The sequence below is a fragment of the Muntiacus reevesi genome, chromosome 2 (assembly GCF_963930625.1).
Source record: "Muntiacus reevesi chromosome 2, mMunRee1.1, whole genome shotgun sequence".
NCBI classification, from domain to species: domain Eukaryota; kingdom Metazoa; phylum Chordata; class Mammalia; order Artiodactyla; family Cervidae; genus Muntiacus; species Muntiacus reevesi.
This window is the reverse complement of record NC_089250.1, coordinates 133,401,491-133,428,858: the sequence shown is the minus strand read 5'-3', so window position 1 is coordinate 133,428,858 and position 27,368 is coordinate 133,401,491. Positions and strand designations below refer to the sequence as shown.

The 27,368-nt window shown below is 41.7% G+C and overlaps 1 protein-coding gene across 3 annotated transcripts in view; it reads right to left on the bottom strand.

Annotated features, from left to right (window-relative positions):
• The window catches only part of STAMBPL1 (STAM binding protein like 1), a 49,887-nt gene extending 23,276 nt beyond the window's left edge, over window positions 1-26,611 (bottom strand). Inside the window, exon 1 of one of the 3 annotated variants that reach the window (XM_065922855.1) lies at window positions 26,181-26,611. The gene's annotated coding sequence lies outside the window, so the exon portion shown is untranslated. Of the gene's footprint in view, window positions 1-7,888; window positions 7,941-25,940; window positions 26,080-26,180 lie in introns of those variants that run through there. The other 2 variants (XM_065922857.1, XM_065922858.1) reach the window with 2 other exon arrangements.
• Between the last annotated feature and the right edge of the window lie 757 nt (window positions 26,612-27,368).

The window sequence follows — 27,368 nt, the reverse complement described above, 5'->3', positions numbered from 1 at the left end:
ATCCTGGAACCACTGAACACAGGCAATCCCATTGGGGGAATTACTACTTCTCTGGGAGAATAAACCAGGGGGAAAAAAAGACATTAAAAGAGTTGAAGAGACAGAACAAAGAGGCTTAGGGAGAATTTGAGGCTGGATGGAGAGAGAAGAGGACAGGGAATACTAGTTACTCATTGATTAGAATCTCCTAAAAACAGAGAGTGAATTCTCTGAGGGCTTACTCAGATCTTTAAACAGAGTACAAATAATTTAAAAAGTTGGAAACATTAGGAGAGCAGTTCTAAAATCATATAAACCCAAGATGTTTAAAATGCAGGTTGCTGGGACTTCCCTGGTGGTCCAGTGGTTAAGACTCTGTGCTCAAATGTAGCAGGGATGGGGGTGGGTTTGATCCTTGGTCGGGGAACTAAGATCCCACATGCCAGGTGGCGTGGTCAAACAAAGAAAGTGTTAGTTACTCAGTTGCCTCTGACTCTTTGTGACCCCATGGCTGTAGCCCACCAGGCTCCTCCATCCACGGGATTTTCCAGGCGAGAATACTAAAGTGGGTTGCCACTTCCTTCTCCAGGGGATCTTCCCAACTCAGGGATCAAACCTGGATCTCCTGCATTGCAGGCAGACTCTTTACCACTAAGGAAGCTTCTTTGGCATGACCAAAGAAGAAAAAATAAAATAAGTGAAATTCAGATTCCTGGAACTCAAAAGGATTCTGGATCCACTAGTTTCAAGTCCACCGACAGGCACGGATTGTTAGGATGTGGCCCAGCTGATTCTGATTCGTGAGACTTCCAAGCAATGCTTTGAAAGACACTGCATCTGAGAATGGATCAAGCAGGATTCTCAGTTTCAAGCAAAGAACCCATAGAACGATAATGGAAGGATCACAAATTTCCAAGAGGGCTGGAGAAACTGGGCTTGGAGGCTACATATCTGGGAACATCACCCCAAATCACACAGCAGCTGTGGCCTGCTGCCTGTCGCTGATGGCTTCCACTGCCAACACCAGCTGCTGTCCTGGAAACCACCTGGGGAGCTGCAACACACATTCTCATGTCACTGGTTTCTATTTCAAAATATGAGATGGAAGTGCATCTGACCGGCAGAACCTAGGTCACATGCCTGCAGCCAGGCTGTGAAGGTGGTTGAAAGTGCAAATATCTAGTGCTTCACTCTTCCATAGGAGGCAGAGCAGGACCTGCCAAGTGAGAAAAGGTAGATGCAGGGCTGGCTGGCCAAAACCAATGATAAGTGTGCACAGAAATCAAAGCTTTCCATAATGAGCTTCTAGATGTATAAAATGCTTAATTCAATACATCTTAAACACCAGAATTTATTGAGTTGCTATAGATGAAAACCAATAGTTAAACCTCTACCGCTACAAATCTTTTCAGGATTCTTAGTAATTTTTAAGAGTGCAAAGGGGTCCCAAGAACAACAACAACAAAAAAAATTGAAAACCAGCTGCTCTAGACCTTTTATGCAAACAAACAAACAAACAAAAACAAACCTCACCAAGCTACTTTGATAGCTACTTTGATTTAACCAGAAATACAGTTGGCTATAAGAATCTAAAAGATGAAAAAATGATTGTCAAGGATCACCTTCTGGGGCTTCCTTGGTGGCTCAGTGGTAGAGAATCTGCCTGCCAATGTTGAAGACACAGGCTTGATCCCTGGTCCTGGAAGATTTCATCTACAGTGAAGCGACTGAGCCCCTGCACCACAAGTATTGAGCCTGTGCTCTAGAGTCTGGGAGCTGCAACTACTGAAGCCCTAGCACCCCAAAGCCCGTGCTCTGCAACAAGAGAAGCCACTGCAATGACAAGCCTGCAGATGACAACTGGAGAGTAGCCCCTGCTTGCTGCAACTAGGGAAAACTCCGTACAGCAGCAAAGACCCAGCACAGCCAAAAATAAATAAAGAAATATAATTCTATTTTTTTTTTTTTTAAAAAGGATTACCTTCCATTTCTACCACTGAAGTCTTACTAAAACAATTAGAAAATTGAGGACATAATAAGAGATACCTTACCTCACAAGAGCAAATGTGATGGATGGCTATATAATCTGCAATACCCATTCTCTTTTTCTACTATTAAAATGTAACTTTTTTATAACCACCAGGGTAAAAACCTACCTTTCTTGGCTTTCTTAGAATCAGATGTGGCCGTGTTCTGGCCAATGGGGTGTGACCACAAGTACTGTGATTAAAGTCTGGATCCTGCCTTTAAAGAAAGGGTCATGGCCTTCACCCATCCTTCCCTTCCCTTCCCACCGGCTGGAATGCTAACCTGCAGCTGAGCCATCTTTGGCTGAGAATGAGCCTTAGCGAACTAAGAAAAGGAGCACTCTAGTTTGCTTACACTCAGACCATTATGACAGATAAGTTTCTGTCTTACCTAATACTTTGTTTAGATCTGTATACTGACAAATGCAGTAAGTTTAACCTAAAAAGGACAGTTCAGTATAACCCAAGGGAGACTACTGCCATTACTGCTAAGAATATACCTCCTCCATCACCCTTCCCCAACCCTGGTGTCAGCACTCTGCCTGTCCTGCCTCCACACTTTTGCTCCAGGTACCAGAAGCCACAGAAAAATACTCCTTCCCTCTTTCCTCCTCACAGCACACCTAAATCCTGCCCATCCTCTAAGATCCACTTATCATCTAAAAGTTTCAGACTGCTTCTGAATTGATACTGTTATCCTTCAAACTAGCAGATATTATAAGCAAAGCCCAAAGGCAACATATGGTGGTGACAAATATTTAATTTTGTTGTCACAGTAAATTTAGAAATTCTACTTTAGTTATCAACATTTAAAAACTGAGAGATTTCATACAAAAATTCAGATTAAAGCTTCTCTTAAAAAAAAAAATCAGAGAATCTGGCTCTGCTGAGCCTGATACTTGGAACACTTATTTGTTATTATTTGTCTTCTAACCTAAGTTTCTAACAGTGCTTCCTACATAATAAGGTACATATATAGACTCACATAAACATATATACATATATATATACACACACACATGCATGTATGCTCAGTTGCTTCAGTCATGTCTAACTCTTTGTGACCCCATGAACTATAGCCTGCCAGGCTCCTCTGTCCATTGGATTCTCCGGGCAAGATTACTGGAATGGGTTGTCAAGCCCTCCTACAGGGAATCTTCCCCACCCAGATATTGAACCTACATCTTCTGCATTGCAGGTGGATTCTTTATCCACTAAACCACCTGGGAAGCCCTACACACACACACACACACACACACACACACACACACACAGAGTTTGTCGAACAAACGAAAATGTAATTCCCTTAAAGTATACAGTACACTTCCCATCACATTCCCAGGAATATAACAAAAGCTTAGTAAATATTTGGCTGTAGATCTGTGTTAAAATGTATCTTCCAAAGGCTCTAACCAGCCTTTAAGAACTTACAGGTGGCTCATTTAACTTTCTTAATAGTCAATTTATTAATTCAATCCTATATTTATTCAACAAACAGGACTCAACATCTAGAATGTGCCAGGCATTGTTCTAGGTATGTGGAGGTCATCAGTGAACAAAACTGGCAAAGATTTCTGCCCTTGTGGAGCGAACATACAGAGAATAAACTTGTTCAATAAATAAACTGTATAGAGGCTGGAAGGTAATACGTGTTATTGAAAAAAAGTAAGAAAATCAGGAATGCTGCAGAGGGCGTCTCTCGGGCAGCAGGTAATAAATGGCGTTTTCAAGATAGGTATCACTTTCAAGGGTTTCCCAGGTGGCTCAGTGGTAGAAAACCCACCTGCCAATGCAGGAGATACAGGAGACGTGGGTTTGATCCATGAGTTGGGAAGATCCCCTGGAGAAGGAAGTGACAACCCACTCCAGTATGTTTGCCTGGAGAATCCCATGGACAGAGGAGCCTGGTGGGCTACAGTCCATGGGGTCACAAAGAGCTGGACACGACTGAGCATGCATGTGCGTACACACACACACACACACACACACACACACACACACACCACTTTTTGAAGCAGGGACTTAAAGAAGATGAGGATTAGGAAAGAGCCAGTGCAGATGCCCTAAAACGGCAACTCGTCTTTTTGTGTGTTTGAGAAAAAGCAAGAGCAGCAGGATGAGTGGAGAGGAGAGTTGTGGTGGGACATGAAACCAGGGAGGCAAGGGAAGTAAGAGGTCACCACAGGGTCACCATACAGACTTTCACTTTTACTCAGAGTTAAAGGGGAAACTATTTAGGGCTATGGGCAAATGAGGGACATCTATGGCAGTATAATTTAAAAAGTGACCTTGGGGTGTGCTATTGAAAATGGACTATGGGGAGCAAGGGAGGAGGGGAGAGGTGATGGCGCCTTGTGGGGTACAGACACTGCTGACTGCAGTGGATCAAGCCAATACGATGTCTAGTATTTCTTCCATTTCCAGCAGAAGGAAAGACAAATTAAGTGCCATAATAATAAGCAAATAGTCCTTAACGGAAGGAAGTGATCCATGTAACATGAATGACAGGAGAGTTGGCATGATGCTGGAGATGCTGTCTTCTCCAGATCCTCACACTTCAGCACTTACAACGGGAAGACAGACTGAAGGTGACTTTGAGTGCTAGAGATAAGATAAACATTGCTGTTTGGAGGATCAGAAATATACAGAAACAGGACACCCCAGAGGATGCCAAAGGCACAGGGAAGGGATTTGACATCATACACAAATAATAAAATATAAAGTCCCTTTTCAAAGTGGAGGCTCTGGGACTTCCTGGCAGTTCAGTGGCTAAGAATCTGCACTCTCAATGCAGGGGGCCTGGGTTTGATCCCTGATTGGGGAACTAGGATGGTTCTGTAACTAAGACTCAGCACAGTCTAAATAATTTTTGTTTTTTTTAAGTTGAGGCTCCAGGAGCAGATAGTGCAAAGACAGCCTTTGGCTTCAGCTTGGGTGTGAGTCCCAACTTCATTATCTACTTGCTAGTCATCCTCCATTGGACCCTCCCAGGCTCACTTCCTTCATTCACAACCATGCTCCTCACCACTCCAATCAATTCAGAGTGGTCTGTACTCTGCTGTACTTAATCGCTCAGTTGTGTCTGCCTCTTTGTGACCCCATACACTGTAGCCCCTGGGCTCCTCTGTCCATGGGGATTCTCCAGGCAAGAATACTGGAGTGGGCTGCCATTCCCTCCTCTATGCCCTTCCTGACTCAGGGATCGAACCAGGTCTCCCACACTGCAGGCAGAATCTTTACCATCTGAGCCATCAGGGAAGCCCAAGAATACTGGTGTGGGTAGCCTATCCCTTCTCCAGGGGATCTTCCTGACCCAGGAATTGAACCAGAGTCTCCTGCACTGCAGATGGGACTCTTCACCAGCTGAGCTACCAGGGAAGCACTCAGAGTGGTCTACAACTAATCAAAAACATTCATCAGGAATGCCTGATTTAATCCCCACCTGCTCCCTATTCTCTGCTCCCAGAAGAACCCATATTCCTGAAGCTTGATAACATCTAAACTACAGCCTTGCGATACATTTAGCCTGTAAGATACCTCTTGAAAGTTCTTTTTGTTTTAGAGCTCCTGTTTTCTTGCCTTTGTCTCTGGACTGTAGGTTCCAAAGACACAACCATATTTCCTCTTTGAATGGACCTTTTAAAGAGTAAAGAGTCCTCCCTCTGTTCATCCTCACGTAACAACAGTGTGGGGGAATCAGGCACAGGAGGGGTATCAGGACCATATATTTACAATGAGCACACGGAGACCAACCCTGGTACCGTGGAACAGCTAACAAGTAGCTTCAGGAACCATCTGAGCAATTCCTGATGTTCCCAGAGGAGGTGCGGCAAAAATCAAATCTCAGCAAAGAGGGGCCTGGGAGGGGGCACGATCCTCTCCAAACTGATATAGCTTTGACTTTCACTCTCTATGCCCTCAAGGTATTACACCCAACACCAGGATCCTTCTGGGTTCAGGATCCCACCTGGAGGTCTGTGTATCTCAACTGCCCCCAAGGAAATGTGGAAGCAGCTCTACGATCTTGCCAGCTCTACTTTATAGCCAGGAGCAAGTCATGTCAAGAATGAGAGGAAAATGTCTGACTGGTTAATACAATGTTTCTTTTGTGACCTTTTGAGCCTTAATTTTTAATTCCCTTAATTTTCCATCTTTTTCTTACTTTGTGTGTATGTGTGTGTGTGTGTGTGTGTGTAAGCTCAGAATCCTGACCTCCTTGCACACACAGAACCAGATTTTCCAGAATACAAAGTATAGAATACAGACCAACCAGGCAGTGAACAGTCTCCTTACAGACGGGGCCCCCAAGACAGCCAGTGAGACCTTCGCACAAACATGTCATTGGCTCCCTGGCACTCCTTTCAGACTGACCACTGTACAGAACTGGATAAGCAGGTGTAGGCTGCTGGCAGGTGAGAGATGCCAGAACACCTCATACATGCCCTGGAGTCTCATTTCTAATTGGTCAATCCAGCAGCCTTTCTTCTCCCCACTGGGTTATAGTTCATGTTTTCCAGGAAGAAAAGGGTGCAGTTTACAGCTGGAGATAAAGGAAATGATCATAACCTAGGCCGTGGGCTGCAGTGACCTAATCTGATTTAGATAAAAAGAAGCAAAGGGTCACTCCCATGCCTTTAATGACAGACACAGAAAGATGGAGCTTCTGAGTCACACGTTTACAGATTGGGACCTGCTTCAGGAAAAAAAAAAAAATGACCTAAGCCCATTCTTGCTATTTTTGGAAGGATTCAGACATTAAAACCCAAGATTATTTTTTTATACTTGAAAGATTACTTTTATGTAATATTTGTAAATCATAAATATGCCATGACCCAGAGGGTATCTTATTTGTATTAAAATATTGGTAAGATAAATATGAAATTTGATCCAAATATGAGAACTAGCTTTTATTGATTTTTTTATATGCTTGTTACGTACTACATGTGAGTACTCATTGGGGATCAGGTGTTTGTCTCCTATCCCCAGAAAGATTCTGTGTTAGTCACTCAGCCATGTCTGACTCTTCACAACCCCGTGGACAGTAGCCTGCCAGACTCCTCTGTCCAAGGAATTCTCCAGACAAGAATACTGGAGTGGATAGCTGTCCCCCAACCCAGAGATCGAACCCAGGTCTTCTGCGTTTCAGGCAGACTCTTTACCATTTGAGCTACGAGGGAAGCCCATTCTCAGAAGGATATCCAAAGGTAAATACACCTCAGCAGTGTGGTTTACATTAGATCAATTGGCAGGAATGCAGTTGCTTCAGGAAAGATTATTAAATAAATCACCACACCCAACATACGTTTTAAATTACTCAGGTAAATCTAGGCCACTCTGAGTGCAATCAAGTTGCACTTTGGGCCATAAAAGAATTATTTCTCATAGTGCAGTACAATTTTCATTCTGACACCAGGATGAAGTCATTGCAGAGTCTTAGCCCAACAGTTCAGGCTTTGGGGCCATATACCTGTAGGAGATTCCAGCTTCTACCACTTGCGAGACAGGAGTGCTGTGGTGTCTTATTTAAGTTTTTTGTGCACTTTATCTTCATCTATTAAATGGAGAGAAATAACAGCTTTCCAGAAGAACTGGAATGGAAATTTATTTAAACAAACACACAAACAAAATTCTATTATAGTTCCTGGCACACAGTAGGAAGATATAAAAAAAAAAAAAATCAGCCCCCTTTCACATCAAGTGGTTAGGAAAGTAAAGTGATATAGACTTCTATTATAGATATCAGAAATGACTAATGTCTAACTACTTGCTTCATTGCAGTTAGCTTTTTGCCAGACACTGTCAGTTGTCTATCCAACAGCCGCCCACTCCTCCACCCCCCACCATTCTTCCTGCCAGCAGGGTCCAGTTTCATAGATACTCACTTTTCCAGACTCCTTGGCACTCAGGACTTGACTAGTTGACAGTTGACCAACTCTTGGACAAAGGGACAAGAGGAAGCAATTTGTTGGGAGGACTCTGAGAGACTTTCATCTCCAATACAAAAAGACTGCAGAATATATGCCTTTTCATCAGCTGGACGTGTGTCTTCATGTAAAACTTGAAATGCAGCAGCCATCTTGCAACCCAGATGGGTCAAGCCTAAGAGGCAGCTGGTGTGCGGAGGATGGCAGAGGTGGAGGGTGGAGGGAGCCTGGCTCCTTGCAGAAACTGCTGAGCTGCTGAAGTTATCTTGAAACCATTCTCCTCTGAACTGTTATTGTGTAAGACACAAGTACCATTGTATAAGGCACTCTTAGGATTCCATAATCTGCTGCCTAATTAATATAGGGTTACTCTGGCAATATAGGGAAATACTGGTATTTACCTACGTGAATCCAGTGGTGAAAGTGGCGATTATGAATATCAATAAGACAAAGAAGGAGAAGAATTTTGTGAGCTTTAACTGTCAAAGTAAATATTTCTAAGATAATATTATATTTTTCTTTGATTAAAACATAAATAGTGGTAAAGAATTCACCTGCCAATGCAGGAGACCTAAGAGATACAGGTTCAATCCCTGGGTTGGGAAGATCCCCTGGAGTAGGAAATGGCAACCAGTCCCAGTATTCTTGCCTGAAAAATTCCATGGACAGAGGAGTCTGGCGGGCTGTAGTCCATAGGATTGCAAAGAGTCGGACATGACAGCAACTAAACACACACACACAACACATTATTTACTCTTTCTTGATGACTCAGTCTTATTTCAATGTACCTGCTAACAGCAATGTTTCCCTCTATCTCTAACTTGCTTTCATCTAGAAAATCACTTAGAAAAACAACTTCACCAAACCACTCTGACTTCAGTCTTTCTCTCCTTTTAGTCTAGCTTAATCACTCTAACTCAAGCTTATTTGTAAAAATCAAAGCTGAACTGGACACAGGTCTGAAAGGATCTCCTGTATAGTGTCCTGTGAGTAAACTATATGCTGATTACAATGACTGCTACATGATTTATAATTTGGTTGTTCAAAAATCATTTTTCTTACCTTTCCCCCCCCCCCCACTACCTTCTAGATAAGAGCAAGCTGAGTTCTGTGAAGGTGAGGTAAGACTATGTATATCACCTTTAATTCAGCAAAAGCTCTCATAATAATAGGTAGGGCTTCCCTGGTGGCTCAGATGGTAAAGAATCTATCTACAGTGCAGGAGGCCTAGGTTCAATCCTTGGGTGGGGAAGATCTGCTGGAGGAGGAAATGGTAACCCATTTCAGTATTCTTGCCTAGGAAATCCCATGGATAGGAGAGTCTGGCAGACTATAGTTCATGGGGTCGCAAAGAGTTAGGCATGACTGAGGGACTAACACACACACACAACTAAGCAAAAGCTTTCCTTCTCTGGTCACCTGAAATCCTGTATTAACCCCCATGAGCTCAGTCCTCACAATAGCCTTATCAAACAGGAGGCAGTTGAGTCTAGACATTTGATATGCAACCCCCAGGGTCAACCACATGAGTTCAAATTCCAATTCCAATCACTAACTGTGGAGTCACAGCTACCCAGACTTCAAAGTGGGGTTGACAATAGTAACGAAGGAAAGAGCTGTTGAGAAGGTAAAGCGAGAAAATGCTTGCGAAAACCAACGGTGGCAGGAGGCTTGGTGGCAGGAAGAACTCGACAACTGATAATGATCATCATCTCCATTTTACAGGGGAGGAAACTAGAGCCTAGAACAGGTGAGCAAGTTAACTAAGCGGTGGAGCAAAGACTCCAAACTAGCTGTGTAAGATCCCAGGGTTCACACTATTAGTCACACAGTGATACTGGCAATTCATGTTTAATAGCTAATGATGAAATCAGGGGAAGGTCAAATTCTTGGGCTGTGGATAAGAGCAATAGGGTTTATTGCAGAAATGAGACTTCAGTTTGGCATTACTAGCATCTGATTCCTAGTCTTTTTGCTGCCAAAAAATAAAAGGGCATCCATTCCCTCCACTTGTTTCTCAGGCAGGATGATTCGATGTCTGTGGACTGAACACCTGGAATATGTGGTTAAGAAATGCAATGCAGGGCTTCCCTGGTGGCTCAGGAGACATGGGTTCGACCCCTGGTCTGGGAAGATCCTACGTGCCATGGGGAGACAGCCCACGTGCCACAACTACAGCCTGTGCTCCAGAGCCCAGGAGCTGCAACTACTGAAGTCTGCACACCGGAGAGCCTGTGCTACCCAACAAGAGAAGCCTGCGCACCGAAACCAGAGAGCAGCCCCCACTGGCTGCAGCTAGAGAAAAGCCTGCAAAGCAATGCAGACCCGGCACAGCTAAAAAATAAGCAAATAAATAAAAATAAACATTAAAAGAAAAGAAATTCAATGCATAATTATCTAACCAAGACAGTTCAATTCAAAATATTTGCTGGTTTTTAATACAAGTTCTAGGTTGTGGTATTCAAATTACTTGGCCATAAGAATGAATGAAATAATTGCCTTTGTAGCAACATGGATGGACCTGGAGATTATCCCGAGTGAAAAAGCCAAAGACAAATATTATATGATGTCAGTTATATGTGGAATCTAAAAACTAATACAAATGAACTTATTTACAAAACAGAAACAGGCTCAGAGATAGAAAACAAACTTCCCAAAGGGGAAATGGAGGTAGGGATAAATTAGGAGCAGGGAATTAACAGATATACAATACTATATATAAAATAGATAAACAATAAGTATTCACTGTATAGCACAGGGAACTATAGTCAATGTCATATAAATTATAATGTATGAGAATTAGAAAAAAATACATACGTATAACTGAATTGGTTTTCTGTACATCTGAAACTAAGATGATATTTTAAATCAACTATACCTCAATACAAAAATAAAATAAATTGTGATATTCAAAAGGCATTTCATATGCTTATAAATATACTAATTTATGATTCTGTTGTATTTTTAAATGAGATGATTTAATTAATATTTTCATAAAACAATAAAAACTTCATAAAACATTTGGAAAATGAATTTGAAGTGCTGGGAAGAAATGCAGCTAATTTGTCACCATAAATTCACAGGCGCTTAATTGTATTATCTTGCTGTTAAAATACTAAAGTTTCCTAGAAATTATGCATTCTAAAGATAAACCGCCCATAAACCACCAAACTCTAATATCCACTTGAACATACTTCCCTTTTATTGTAATTCGCTTTTAAGAAAATACTATCCAGAAGTTATCTAATTCAATGAAGCAGAAATAAAATTTCTAAATACCATTTTCTTTGCCTGCCAGATGCCTGAAGCCCAGAGATGAGGTCAGTCCTTGGGCATTATTAATCAATCTTATTTAATTTTCATATATTTCCTAAGGGCAGTACATGAACAAGATGAATTCAATCCATCACTATTTTCAAAAGCAAAAACTATCCTAGAATACCTCTCATCCACTGCTTCTCCAGGGTTCCTCAACCACAGGAAATATTCTAACTGTTCAACATATTTCAATAGACAGCTGCAGTCACATTTCTTGTTTTGAACTAGACAATCTCTTCAGTGCAGTGGACAAAATCAAAACAGGCTGTGTCCCTCCAAAACTATCCCTGGCAGATTTTTTTTTAATGCTTAACAAATTCCCTATACTACCAATTGTGTGCCTAATGCTCAGCCATGTCCAACCCTTTGTGACCCTGTGGACCATAGCCCATCAAGGTCCTCTGTTCATGGGACATTTCAGGCAAAAACACTGGAGTGAGCTGCCATTTCCTCCTCCAGGGAATCATCTCCTATGTCTCCTGCATTGCAGGTGGATACTTTACTGGCTGAGCCATCAGGGAAGCCCCTATATATTGCCCAAATCATTAGCAAGTGGCAGTCCAGTCCACTGTTTCTCTTTGCACACCCCACTCACTTCCTATTTTCCTTCTCTGCAGCTGACATCCCTCCACTGTGATGTAGTCTCCTCTGAGTGTGGTTCCTGGGCCACCTGCAGCATAATTACCCAGTAGAGGAGGTGGTTGTTAACAAGAAACAGATTTCTATGTCTCACCGAGTCAGAATTTCTGGGAAGGGTGCCCCACAGATCTCTATTTTTATCAAGCGGCCCAGAAGATCTTTATGTTCATTGAAACTTGAGACTCAGTGCATCAGGAAAAAGTTCTCTAAGACAGTTACCAATAACCTCTATATGCTTGACCTTGATCAGCTGAACAGTACCTACTCTAGAACAAACTCCTGCCTCGTTTTAAATGAAGTAGAGGTAGTTCCTTTTTCCTCCCACATCCCTCACCTGTGTTGTTCAGTCACTCAGTTGTGTCTGACTCTTTGCAACCTCACAGACTGCAGCACGCCAGGTTTCCCTGTCCTTTACCATCTCCCAAGCTTGTTCAAACTCATGTCCATTGAGTTGGATGCCATCCCACCAGCTCATCCTCTATCACCCCCTTTTCCTCCTGCCTTCAATCTGTCCCAGCATCAGGATCTTCTCTAATGAGTCAGCTCTTCGAATCAGGTGGCCAAAGTATTGGAGCTTCATCCTCAGCGTCAGTCCTTCCAATGAATACTCAGGACTGATTTCCTTTAGGACTGACTGGTTTGATCTCCTTGCAGTTCAAGGGACTCTCAAGAGTCTTCTCCAGCACCACAGTTCCAAAGCATCAGTTCTTTGTCACTCAGCCTTTTTTTACTGTCCATCTCTCACATCCATACATGACTATTGGAAAAACCATAGCTTTGACTATATAGACTTTTATAGGCAAAGTAATGTCTCTGCTTTTTAATATGCTGTCTAGGTTTGTTTTTCTTTTTCAAGGTGCAAGTGTCTTTTAATTTCATGGCTGCAGTCACAGTCCACAGTGATTTTGGAGGCCAAGAAAATAAAGTCTGTCACTGTTACCATTGTTTCCCCATCAATTTGCCATGAAGTGATGGGACCAGATGCCATGATCTTAGTTTTACGAATGCTGAGTTTTAAGCCAGCTTTTTCTTTTAACACACTTTATGTTAAGTCTTTTCTCTTAATGTTCTTTTATTCCATGTTTCTTTCAAGGCTTCAATTAAGTCTTAGTCTGAGCACTGTGTCTTCACTCAAGCCACTTTCACCATAACATCCAACTGGGATTGAGTGAGAACTCAATAGTTCCAAGGCTAACTACTTTTTCCCACAAGTATTACCTCTAAGTAAATTTATTCATTCATTTACTTATTCAACATTATTTATGAAGCTCCTACTTCATGCTAGGAGCTAGTAAGCAAAGATACAGACACTATTGATCTTATGAAACTTATACTCTGCTAGAGGCAGGAAGTTGAGCAGAGAGATGCTAAGATATTAACCATCTGCACAAATAAATCATTAAAACTGTGGTAAGTGCTACAAATATGAAATACAACAGATAGTTATGCATTTTGGGGGCAAAAATACCTCAGAAGTGGTGATGTGTTCTTCTCAGTACCTCAGGAAGACACTGATTTGCCTTGTTACCCGATGTCAACTTTGATCACCTAAGTTACATCTGCCAGATTTCTTCCCTGTAAAGACACTAATTTTCTTCTTATAATTACAAAGTATCTTATACCGAGTTACTCTGAGAAACGCAAATATACTTTTGCCTATTCATTTTAGCATTCAAAGATGATTCATTCCTGAAGCAGTTATTTCTGTAGAGTTTGAAAACAGTGAATTTTATATTTCTGTCCTTCTATATCATTATTCTATATTTGTTAGTTTAGTTGGAGTTTTTGTTGAAGGTTGTTTAATTTTTGTACAAAATTTTTAAAGTTTTAGCCTAATAGATCTATTTTTCCTTTATGATATCTGGGTTATACATCATTCTTTAGAGGGTCTTCAAACTCACTGATGATAAAAGTTTTAAATATGTCTACCAATCTTTTTCTCCTAGTAATTTTATGGTCATTTTTGAATGAATACCTTTGATCTGTGTGGAATTTATTTTTATGTAAGGAGTATGACAAGGACACAGTTTCTTTTTATCATGAGGCAACCTGACCCTGAATCTTTTCAATTTTGCTTAGCTTCTTATTTAATTCTCAACTCTGCTCAATAAAGTGATCTGCCCAAACTAGCACATAGTACATTATTTATTCAATTGAAGTAACCTCTGGTGGCTCAGATGGTAAAGAATCTGCCTGCAATGCAGGAGACCTGGGTTCCACCCCTGGGTTGGGAAGATTGTTTGGAGAAGTGAATGGCTACCCCCTCCAGTACTCTTGCCTGGAGAATTCCATGGACAGAGGAGCCTGACAGGCTTCAGTCCATGTGGATGCAAAAGTTGGACATGACTGAGCACCTAACACTGTTAATAATACCTCAACGAAGTGGAAAAAAGCAGTCTGTGAATGATGGGTAAACTTACATAGAAAAAAAGATATTGGCAATTCAGAAAGGAGGCAAGGATGCAACTGTGTTTGAGGTACCCCAGGACTGGACTGAGAGTGGTTAAAAAGAATGTAGAAGTATAAATAGCTATTGGGAGAGATTCTGAGGGGAAAACATGTAGAACTTGGAAGTGAAATGGACAGACTGGGACACAGGAGTATAAGCAGGCAAAGATACTGTGAATGTTGGCATGTAAGGGAAGCAGAGATGATGATGCTTCTGACTTCAGAAGAGACTTCTCCTGTATTTCAGTGAATGCCATCAACATCCAATCAGTTGCACAAACCTGGGAAAAGCTGGAAATAGTTGTCATACATCTCCTTCCTCCCTCAATCCACATCCATTCTATCACTCATATCTACTGAGTCACCCTCCAAGATAACTCTCAAATCTGCATTTTTCTCACCATCTTTCCTCAGAGGAGCCTAATCTCTGTCACCCTTTATTCTGTCTGCATCACTAGAATAGCCTTCTAATCGGTCTATTTGTTTCCATCACGTGCCTCTTTAATTCTACATACAACTGGCATGCCATTCAACTATTGTCATTTCTTCCCTTAAAACCCTTTAACAGCTTCCCATCACAGTCAATATCACATATCTTTAATAGGTCCCACAGAGCTGGGTCTGATCCAGCTGCCAAACCACCAGCCTTCTCTGTACCCTCATTTCACACGTTTACTTCTACTGTATCCTTCCAGGGTTAGTTTAAGCATCTCTTCCTCAGGCAGATATTTCTGACTACTTCCAGACTAAGTCACACTCTTAGTCATACACTCACGAAGAAATATAAGACAAACCTATATTGAGGGATTTTCTATAAAACAACTGGCCAGTGTTCTGAAAACGTGTCAAGATGATGAAAGACAGACAAAGACTGAGGGAACACGTCTGACCAAAAGGGACTAAGAAGACATGACAGCAAAATGCCATGTGTGATCCTGGATGGGACTCTGGACCAGAAGGAGGACACTGGTGAAATGTGAATAAGATCTGTAGACTAGACAATATAGTGTTGTAACAATGTTAGTATCCTATTTTGATAACTACCATGATTATATGAGGTGTTAAAATTTGGGGGAAATGGGTAAAGAATACACAGAAATTCTGTGTACTGTTTTTGCAGTTTTCTGTAAGTCTGAAATTACTTAAAATTAAATATTTTAAAAATGTTCAGCTAGTACCTTAACAATCCTTTCAACAAAGGACAACAAAAGGAAAAAATGTTTGCATCACATGCAATATATATAATACTGGCTATGTCTAAACTATAAGGCATATTTGGGTAACAGTAAGAAAGAGATAAAAAGTTGAATAAAAACAGGCAAATGAACAAGTCATGCGAGAACTATGAATGGCTAAGCAACATGTGAAAGAATGTTAATTTCACTAGTAATTACGAAACTATGAATTTGAAATGGTATTTTCATTTATTTGATTGATAAACTTTACATGATCCATCATACTTAATACTGAAGACTGGAAGAAAAATTGGCTATTTAAAAAATAGTACACGTTTCTGTTGACCCAGCAATTCCAAGTTTTTCCCATAGACTGTCCTGCCCAATAATACACTAATTACACACACACACACACACACACACACTCAAACACACACTTGCTCTAAATCAATGCAACATAGCTTAAAAATATTACAGTTCTGGAAACTGAAATATGTAGGAGGAAACAGAAATATGCAGGAGGTTATTTGAAAAAAAAAAATTCTATAGTAAATGAAGCCATTAGAAAAGACTTACATCTGTATGCTCTGAACCAGGAAGGTGTCCGAGTTACAGCATTAAGTGAAAAAAAAGCAAGTTGTAAAACAACATGACTCCCATCTTATATTACTAATACATGTATATTTAATGTATGTTGGTGTTTGCAAGAAAAAAGTTGAACAACATACACTGGATTTTTCTCAGGTGGTGACTCAAGATGGTAAATAATCTGCCTGCAATATGGGAGACCTTGGTTTGATCCCTGGGTTGAGACGATATCTTGGAGAAGGGAATGGTGACCCATTCCAGTATTGTTGCCTGGAGAATTCCATGGACAGAGGAGCCTCGTGAGCTAAAGTCCAGGGGGTTGAAAACAGTCAGACACAGCTGAGAGACTAACACTTTCACTTTCAATATAATTTGTTACAGATATGTATCACTTTATAATCAGACAAATAATAACTTAAAAAAAAAGCCTATAAATCATAAGTAGGTAGCTCCAGATTTTTAGTCCAGACCTGCCAGTTTCTAGATATACATCTGATCAATTATTCCGAGTCTATTTCCCTGGTCTAATGTGAGACTCATGCCCAACCATGTTATGGCAGTAATAGTAGTTGAAATATACAGTTATTCAAGAGTTTTCTAAGCTGAGAGAGACTATATGTCCTTATGGCTGGGCTGCATGACCTTGATGTTACACCATAACATGCAGCTGCCTGTTGTTGTTCAGTAAAGTCACCTTTGAGTCTTTTGTGAACCCCATGGACTATAGCCCACCAGATTCCTCTGTCCATGGAATTTTCCAGGCAAGAATACTGGAGTGGGTCGCCATTTCCTTCTCCAGGGGATCTTCCCGACCCAGGAATCAAACCCGCATCTCCTCCATTGGCAGGTGGACTCTGACACTGTGCCACCACCGTCGTGGCTGCTGGAGACAGCAATTTACTGGCTATAGACCTTAAGGAAAACAGCTTGGAAGAATTCTGCTTCATGAACCTTTCAGCCAGTCCTGCTAAAATCAAGGCCTAAGTGCTCACCTGCTCCCTTCTGCTGTTCATGAATCCTCTCTTCTGGGCAGGTATCAGGTGTCCCTTGCACAAGAGTAAGGCTTGTTTGCATTAGGTTAGTCCCCTGCTCAAAAAAGCAACTGGCAACCTACTGCCTACCAGAAGAGACCCAAATACTCTTGCCAGCCCCCGGTGCTGTGCCCTATTGATTTTGCTTTCCACTGCTTCGTAATATATAGCTTCCTCTACTTCTCTTTTTGATCAAATCCTCTCTGCCCTACCCCAACATCCGCCATTCAGAAGGTTCGACATCCTTTCTAAAAATTCCCACCAGCTCTGTGGTTTTCTGATTTCATCTATTTGAAAACAGGTAATAACAAGGGAATAAAACACAGTATTGGGTGCCATTAAAAAAAAAACTGCAAGGCAGCATTGACACGTTATTCCATAAAAATGTACATGAAAGTCAGAGGAATAAATGCATAAAACTTAAAAACAGAAGCACAAATCTGAATATGAAATTAAATTTAGCTTCTAAATAGGTTTTCCTCTAAGTATGGTTTATAGACCACCTGCATCAGAATTCTCTGAAAAGGTTGTTAAAAGAAGTCTCCCAGGCCCTGTCTAGACTTATTGAGTAATAAATAACCTATGGGAGGGCTTCTCTGGTGGTCCAGGGGTTATGACCCTGCACTACCAATGTAGGGGCAGAGGTTCAGTTCCTAGTTGGGGAACTAAGATCCCACATACTACATGGCCAAAAAATAAAACAAAAATATTTTTTTAAAAACTTATAGGGGTGGCATGGAAGTCGTTCTGGTTTTTTGAAACTAGTTTGAGATGCACTGCCTTAGTGATCTTTCTAAGTCTTTCAATAATATTATACTTGACAAAAAGAAAGGGCTTCCCTTGTGGCTCAGATGGTAAAGAATCTGCTGGCAATGCAGGAGACTCGGGTTCGATCTCTGGGTCAGGAAGATCCCCTGGAGAAAGAAATGGCAACCCACTCCAGTGTTCTTGCCTAGAGAATTCCATGGACAGAGGAGCCTGGTGGGCTACAGTCCATGGGGTCACAAGAGTCAGACACAACCGAGTGACTAACACTTTCACTAACATTCTGATGAAAGAAAAAGAACCTTGGTCTCCTAAGAATGTCATTTACATTTCTTTCAAAGCCATATTTGAATTTCTTGAACTTTTCAATGTTTGGACAAAAAAGTTCCACACCCACTACTGATTCCAAATGATTTTCATTTTTTTCCCCCTTAAAGTAGTATAAAAATTCAGTAAGCAGTTTCTCTGCCCCATTTTTACAAAAACAGGAATGTATGAAGGATTTATTCCAGGTTTCTCTTTTCTAACCTCATGCCATTCACCACTTCCAATTGTTCTTCCCGTTAAAGAAAATTTATCTTGCGGAACACTTAAAAGCCAATCTTTCAAGGACAAAACAGATTGGAAAAAAAAAAAAACTGGAGTCAACCCATCAGAAGACTAAAGCATGCGCCCACAGGAATTAAGGCCTCCCCACATTTCTTCCCAGTGGCTGAAATTCATGCTCCCAGAGTTAAAAGACAAGGCTCCAACCACAGGTTAAATAAAATTACAGGGTCCTTAGATGAGCAGAAGTTAACCAAGATGGCCAGTAGTGATTACAGTTTTCTTTCTGCTTTTAATGAAAAGGTGCACAGTTGATTATTGGCCTAGCCATTCAAGTCTGAAATGTAATACTCCCCCAGAGACCCACCCTAAGAGGTATCTTAGAGTGTACCTCTAAGTACCTGCAAAAACAAAAAGGCAGGCAGTGTTAACTGGGGCCCAGAAGGGTTAAAAATGACTCATCACTGGCCTCCTGTTTCCAGATAAACCAGAGTCAAATCAAGTGAAACCATCAAGGTGAATAATTTGTGATGGGTCTCTGAACAGTTATCTCTTACATGAGCCTGGGTTGAATCTTTGGTTCGGTTACTGCAGTACTGCTGAAACCTAAGCACAGCAAAAGTGTAAAAACAAAACACCAGATTCATCAAAACTCAAATTCTTTCATCCTTAATCAAGTTTAAACTCACAAATTTTTGAAACAGTTCCTTTAAATAAACTGGACTTCAGTTAAATAATTACTTACACAAAAGGGTTAAATCAAACAATGCAGGCTATATTTTTAAAAATCAGATTTAAAAAATATTCCTCAACTAAATAGTATCCATGAACTTTTTACACAAGACCAAGAATAGTTTTTGCCTCCTTAGAAAAAAACAGTGAGTTACAAATTTCTGAAACTTATTTATGAGAACAAATAATTATAAGGGCTAAACTGCCAACATTTGTTGGACCATAAAAAAAGCAAGGGGATTCCAGAAAAAAATCTACTTCTGCTTCATTGACTATGAGAAAGCCTTGGACTGTGTGAATCACAGCAAACTGTGGAAAATTCTTAAAGAGATGGGAACACCAGAGTACCTTATCGGTCTCCTGAGAAACCTGTATTCGGGTCAAGAAGCAACAGTTAGAACCTTACATAGAACAAACGACTGGTTCAAAATTGGGAAAGGAGTACAAGGCTGTATATTGTCAGCCTGCTTATTTAACTTATATGCAGAGTACATCATGTGAAATGTTGGGCTGGAAGAGTCATAAGCTAGAATCAAGATTGCAGGGAGAAGTATCAATGACCTCAGATATGCAGATGATACCACTCTAATGGCAGAAAGTGAAGAGGAACTAAAGAGCCAGAAAGTGAAGAGGAACTAAACAGCTTCATCTTGAAAAATGTGAGTGAAAGAGTTGACTTAAAACTCAACATTAAAAGAAACTAATATCACGGCATCTGTTCCTATCACTTCACGGCAAATAGAAGGGAAAAAAGTGGAAGCAGTGACAGATTTTCTTTTCTTGGGCTCCAAAATCACTGTGGCTGGTAACTGCTGCCATGAAAGTAAGACACTTGCTTCTTAGAAGGAAAGCTACGACAAACCTAGACAGCATATTAAAAAGCAAAGACATCACTTTGCCAACAAAGGTCCATATATAGTCAAAGTTATGGTATTTCCAGTGGTCACGTACAAATGTGATAGTTGGACTATAAAAAAGGCTGAACGCTGAAGAATTGATGCTTTCAAATTGTGATGCTGAAAAAGACTGCTGAGAGTCCCTTGGACTGCAAAGAGATCAAACCAGTCAATCCCAAGGGAAATCAACCCTAAATATTCACTGGAAGGATTGCGGCTAAAGCTGAAGCTCCAATACTGATGTCACCTGATCACCTGGTCAGGTGATGTGAAGAGCCAACTCACTGGAAAAAACCTTGATGCTGTGGCAAAAGGCGAAGAGAGAGGCAGAGGATGAGATGGTTAGATAGCATCACCAACTCAGTGGACATGAACTTGAGCAAACTCTGGGAAATACCAGAGGACAGGGAAGCCTGGCACGCTGCAATCCATGGGGATGCAAAAAGTCAGAGACAACTGAGTGACTGAACAACAACATAATGTTAAAATATTGAAATCGGTGAAGACATACTCCTTCCTACAGAAGTTCTGGAGGAATTGAGAATTTTTTATTCTTTGTTGCCACAGCAGTCTTCCCACCTCTAATTAAAATCTGGCATCTATTTTTTTTTAAATTGAGGTATAGCTGAAGTATAATATAATGTTAGTGACAGGTCCAGTAATAAAAAAGGTCTGGCCTTTTATAATTAGATGTGATGTAATTACTTCAACAAGTCAAAGAACAGCTAGAGCTGCTTATTTTAATACTTTAATATTAAAGTTAAAATATTTAAATTAAAATATTAATGCTCTAAAGTATTCTGAATAAAAATGGTCATGAAATGGCATTATAACTTCACCATGGCTTATGAATGGAAGATATATGAGACTCTAAAAATGTGGATAAAGGTGGATGGCATAGAAATTTTTCAAACTACTGATACATTTCCAATAATTTAACATATACACACTCATCTGTAACATCTCTCCTTATCCAGTGATTATATATAATGTAAATATCTCCCTAATATAATGTATTATGCAGCATATATACTACATATAATGTATATATGTTATGATGCACACATTTATATAATGTACACATTGTATTATGTATACACTACATACATTGTAGTTTCCCAGGTAGCTCAGTGGGTTAAGAATCTGCCTGCAATGCAGGATACACAAGAGATGCAGGTTTGATCCCTGGGTTCATAGGGCTGCAAAGGTCTGGTGGGTCTATAAGGTTGCAAAGAGTTGGACACAGCTGAAGTGACTGAGCACACACGCACATTGTATAAAAGATATATAGGACATATTACATGGGCTTCCCTGGTGGCTCAGATGGTAAAGAATCTGCCTTCAATGCAGGAGACCTGGGTTTGATATCTGGGTCGGCAAGATCCCTAGAATAGGAAATGGCAACTTGCTCGAGTCTTCTCACCTGGAGAATCCCGTGGACAGAGGAGCCTGGCGGGCTACAGTCCCTGGGGTCTCAAAGAGTCGGACACGACTGAATAACTCACACACACACACACACACACACACACACACACACACAGAGACATATCTTTCTGCCGAGTCGGACACGACTGAACAACTCACACACACACACACACACACACACACACACACACAGACATATCTTTCTGCCTCCCGCAAAGGTTCCCTAGGTATAAGAAGGGATATTACAAATGAATATAACATGTATTACATAGGTCAATTTTTAGGCACAAACAAATTGGAACCCTTCTTAAAAAGGAATTTAATGAAAAATACCATTTACAAAACCATTAAACATCAAGGAAAAATAGCAAAAATTTTGTACAAGAATCTGAGTACTAATTCTATACAGGAGATGATAAACATCTCCAGTGGACATGATTAGAGCACCAACTCTCATGAAGACAAGTCCCCACTTTTCTCACTCCAATCAGTGTCCCCACCTAAGTCAGGAAAGCAGACACTGAGTCAGATTGTCTAAGTTTGATGCTCAGCTCTGTCACTCTCTTCCAGCCTATGACCCTGAGCAATTTACCTAGCTTCTTTCTGCTTCAGTTTTTTGATCTGCAAAATGGTACCTATTGCATAAGATTGTTTTATGAATTAATAATAATAATAACAAACACATGGAGCAATGAACCTCGTGTCAGACACTTCTTAGAACTTTCCATTTATATCTATTAATTTACTTATTAATTCTTCCCAAATCTTATGAGAGAAAAACTAACACCCCAGTTGAAAGATGAATAAACTGAAGCTCAGAGAACTTAGGAACTGCCCCAAAGACACATAAGACACATAACTCGTAAATGGCAAAAAGAGTTCATGTTCCTAATCACTACATCATCTTTGAGATAACACATGTAAAGGCTGAGTACAGTGCCCAGCATATGGCACATGTTTCATAACTAATGCTTATTAATAAGCATTTGTCAAATGTTTGCAAGATTCTGAGGTTACATCAGGGCTTGGGAGGAAAGAATGCTTGTCGTCAAGTGGAGAGGTGTTCCGTGGATGTGGAATACGTATGTGACCACACTGTCCGTACCCCAGGTTAGCACCTCCTCTTCCACATAAAACACGGAATCCTGAGGTCTAGCTATCTAAATTTTCCCTTCTTCATCTCAGTTGTCAGTGGGATCCTACGTTAGGCTGTCATCATCTGACACCAGATTACACCTGTACTCTCTCCTTTTGCCAATCCACTCCCCACCCAACTGCCAAAATGCCCTTCCATAAAGATTCTTTCACGCCTACTCCTTTCAAGAAACCTATCTTGAATTGGCTATGTTGCCAAAATCAAATTTCCACTCCCTTGCTTTCAAGGACCTTAATAAGACATGAAAGGAACATGACTTTAACTCTAGTTCAAGTGCTCTGGTGCCTACTTACCAAATAAATACTTGATAAGAATGGCCATGTTTCATTATGCAGAGAATAACAGTATTTGTGCTACTTCAAAACCATGATAAGCAGTTTTAAAATTTTATTTATTTTGGGCACAGCCCAAGAGAAAAAAATTTAAATATTTAAGTATCTCATCGTAAACAGCTTGACTGGAGTCTCAAAAGGGAAGAATACCAGAGAAAAATCTGCTTTATTATATGCTCTATAATGTTAATATCTAGGCAAATTTCAGTCAGCTTTCTGATCTTTCATTCTGAAATTAGATCATGAATCATAGGGTAAACCTCCAATGACTGAGGATGGAAAATCAGAACTATTAAAAAAAAGGGGGGGCATAACACCCTTCATATTCAAGATCACACAATGCATTCATTTCCAAGAGTGTCTTGAAAGGATAACTAGAGCTAAGCAAAAATATGAATTACTGGTTCTTATCTCATAGGGCTGCTTTTAATAAACACAAGTTGCTAACTAACCAGTGGTCTGAATTAATGTCTTTTTTCCAACCACATCAATGGACAAACATAGTATAGATTTAATTTAAAACTTAAAAAGAAAATAAAACATGAACTTTAAAGACTTAGCAATATGTCAAATGTTTAAGTGACTTTTCACTCAGCATGGGAAGATGAAGGATTATACTAGAAGTTCATCTGATTTGCTTAGAAATGCAACTAATTTCTGACAAAAGGCATATCCAGATGTAGCTACATCCAGATCATTCCTGAGTTGAACATTCTGATGTCAACTCAGGATTTCTGAATGTACACTCAACACATCCAGTTCCACAACTCACATGTTCAGACAGCTGAAATAAGCAAGTCAGTAGGTCCCACTACAGTGGTTTTTCATTTTGTTTTAGAAGGATTGCTGCTGTTCCTTCAGTTGGTCTTAGTTGGCTGTATCAATTGGTTCCATATTGATGAAATGTTTAATGATTCCTATAAAGTGATGGCTAGAAACAATCAACATTAAAAGAGGCTATACAGTAAGCATGGCAAGATTCTAGACTTGGTATTCATTTAAATGAATGAATATTTAATGCACAGCTTAAATATTAGTCTTCAGAGACAGAGAACTGACCATCATATTTTCCAGAATGACCATGAGTCACTTTTTGTAGTTTCAACTGAGTTACTTCTAAATCCTTCACAGGGCCAAGAAAAAAACGCTAGGATTAGACAGAATCACAAGTCCAGTGGTTTAAAAGTGTGTCTAAAAAAAAAAATAAATAAATAAAAGTGTGTCTAATGGGTAAATGTGTCCTCCAGGGAGGCACCTGGTAGTTTCTGGGCAGCATCTATTATTTCTTCTACCCCTCAGATTTTGATCAAGAATCACCAGGCTTTCCTTCTCTGTAAAAGGCAACCTCACTCCCTGGACTGTAGCTGTAAGTAGGTTTGAGACGAATCCTTGAGGGAGTAATGTGATCAAACTGTGTTAAGTCCTTTGTGCTTAAAAAAAAAGAGAGAGAGAGACAGAGAGAGAGAGAGATAACTATTGCTAACAATTCTTTAACTGTTTTTATCAGTTCTCCGAAGGCAATCCCAGAAAGAGTCTCCTTTCCAGGAACAGGTCTCTTTGCTGAGGTTCCTTCCATCCTGGGGACCATGATGTTCCCATTTCTCCCTCCAAGCCTCTCACTGGGAATGATGCTCATGAAACAGGGTGAAAGTAGGCAAGAAACTGGCCATGAAGACCATAGTGGATAAAGCAGTAGGACTCTTTACCTGCTGATTTAAATGGTGCTTCCTTGACAAAAGAGTGTAAGAAAACAAGTTTCTTCTTAAAATTCCCAAGAATCAGCTGACACATAAATTACAGTTGAAGTAGTATATTCAAGGGCAAATTACCAAGAGGCAAGCAAGTTGCTGTATATACGCTTGAACAGAAAACAAGCAGCCAGTTCATTTTCCAGGGGGATTCCAATAACATCTCAAGTTTCTGAATGAAAAAGATGTAATGGAGTAAATGGTAAAGAGGAACCTAATTCTCAAAGGCACTGACTCAGTATTCAATGGAAACATAGATCTTCACAGAGAAGCTATATAATGCCCACTATAACAGAGTCACAGAGTACATCTTTGAAGTTCAAGTTAGCATCCATCTCACAAAGACTGCCAACTAAAACAAGGTTTGGAAAAACAGAGAAAACAGTGGCTTCATCTCTTTATCAAACCACCATGGAAAACTACTCCCTTACACTCGAAACAGAAAATCAAACATTCAGGTGTAACTGACCTGCTGAAACGAATCTGCCATATTGACCTTGACAGGGCCTTGAATCATGAAATCATAAACCAGCATCCTGATGATTATCCATTATAAACTCGGAAACGCCTTCAAACCCAGGGCTTCATTTTATTCTCAGTGACTAGCAGGATGTTTGGAACGCAGTGTCCTCTCCGGAGCTCACTTAGATTTCTGTTTTACTTACTACCAAACACTGATTTCCATAAAGCCACCCCCATGCCAAACACTTAAGATTTCCTTCAATCCTCTCCATCAGGTTCTGCTTCCTGAATTACTTCTTGCTTATTTCTTTATTTCTAAATGTCTGTAATTACAACACCTTAGGCTCTTGACTATCAGCGGTGTGGGGTTGTTTCAGAAAGTTCTGGAAAATTATGTCTTAGTGACATGCCACTTTGAGCTTTTCATTAAGGCTTTCAGTTAAGGCGTATACGTTATTCAGGTGAGAGGAAAAAAGCCTTAAGAGTGGCTCATCAAGGGCATAACAATAAGCATCAGATAAAAAGACCTGCCACACGTCCCTCCGGGACGCCTGTTTTCCCAACCTCGCCCCTTCCTTCCCCACACTACGCACCCCCAAAGACAGGGCGGTGGGCTCTCTGAACCATCTCCGAGGCCGCACCCCAAGTCTAAACCAGAAACGCACGCGGGTACATGGATCACCGCCAGGGTCCCGCCCTGCCCCCCAGGAGTCACAGCTTCCTGCTTTCCCCATCAAGGTGAAACTAACCCCCGGGGGCCCGCCGGGGGGCGGACAGAGGCAACGCAGGCGGAGACAGGCGATCGCAGGGCTGGCAGGAAGGAAGTGAGCGGCTGGCAAAGCGCATTTTCCTCCCGCGGAGCAAGTCCGGGACAGGACGCCGCTAGCGGAAGAGGGGCGAGCGCGCGCCAGGCCGGTGGCACACGCGCCCGGCGTGCACACGCATCGGTGCCGGTGCGCGCTCACCCGCGGGCGCGCGCGCCTACTCACCAGCAGCCTCTGATGTCCGGAGCCCGCGTGGCGCGGCGACTGCAGCGGCTGTCTCCACGCCTGCCGTGTGGCCTGGGCATCCGTCTGGCAGCCGCAGCCCGGGCCGCGGTGGCTTTTGCTGGAAGGCAGTGCGGCCGGGTGATAGCGCGCCCAGGGAGCAGGCGCCCGCTCCCTGGCTTCGGCCGACCCTCCTCCGCTGCTCTGCGGACTGGTGGTGCTTTGCGGCTTTCACTTGTGGGTTCTCGGTGCGGTCCTCCTCTCCTTCTCTTCGCCGCCGTGGCTCCCCAGCGCCGGGGCAGATAGCTCCCTCAAAACCCCACGCGCCGGCCTGGCGAAACCGAGCCCGCAGCAGCCGTCGCTGCTACCGCCGCGGCAAGAAAATCAACTGCCCCTGCGATGGTCCTGGCCGCCTCTGCCCGGGCCCCGGGGTGCCGCCTCCGCCTCTGCCTCCGCCCCCTCCTCCTCCCCGGCGGCGGCGGCGGCGGAGGCCACGAGTGGTCCACAGAGAGAGCTCGCGGTTGAAAGCAGATCTCTGCTTTCGGCCTAGAGGGAGTGTGAAACGATGGAGCGCAACTTTCTCTCCTGAAACTCTGCCCCTCCCTTCCTCGCCCGGAATTCTCATTTTGCTCGGCCATCAGTGTCACCCAGGTGGCCCAGAGGAGGTGCCTTTTAAGTGTACGCGTGCGGTGACACAGCAGGATTTGAGCGTGAACTCGTGGCGCAGTGGTAAAGAATCCGCCTGCTAATGCGGGAGACACAGGAGTCTGGGCTTCCTTCCCTGGCTTAGGAAGATCCCCTGGGGGAGGAAATGGCAACCTAGTCCAGTATTCTTGCCTGGAAAATCCTATGGACAGAAGAGCCTGGCGGGCTGCAATCCACGAGGATGCAGAGTCAGACATGAGTGCGCGCACACACTCGCATTGGAGTCAGAGGAAGGAAAGGGTTTTGATGGAAAAATCTTAGATCTCCTGTTAGGAATTCCATCTTGAGATTTATCCATTACCCACCACCACCATGAAACACTTTAGTCCTCTTCCTTTCTGCCCACTCCTTGTCCTCTAGAAATGAAAGCTATTATATATGCTGAATATTATATTAACATGTGTAGTGTTTTTAGTATGGCCTTGGCATTCAGCCAGACACTCTTCAGGTGAAATCATACGTCATCCTCTCCACAGCCTTAGAAAA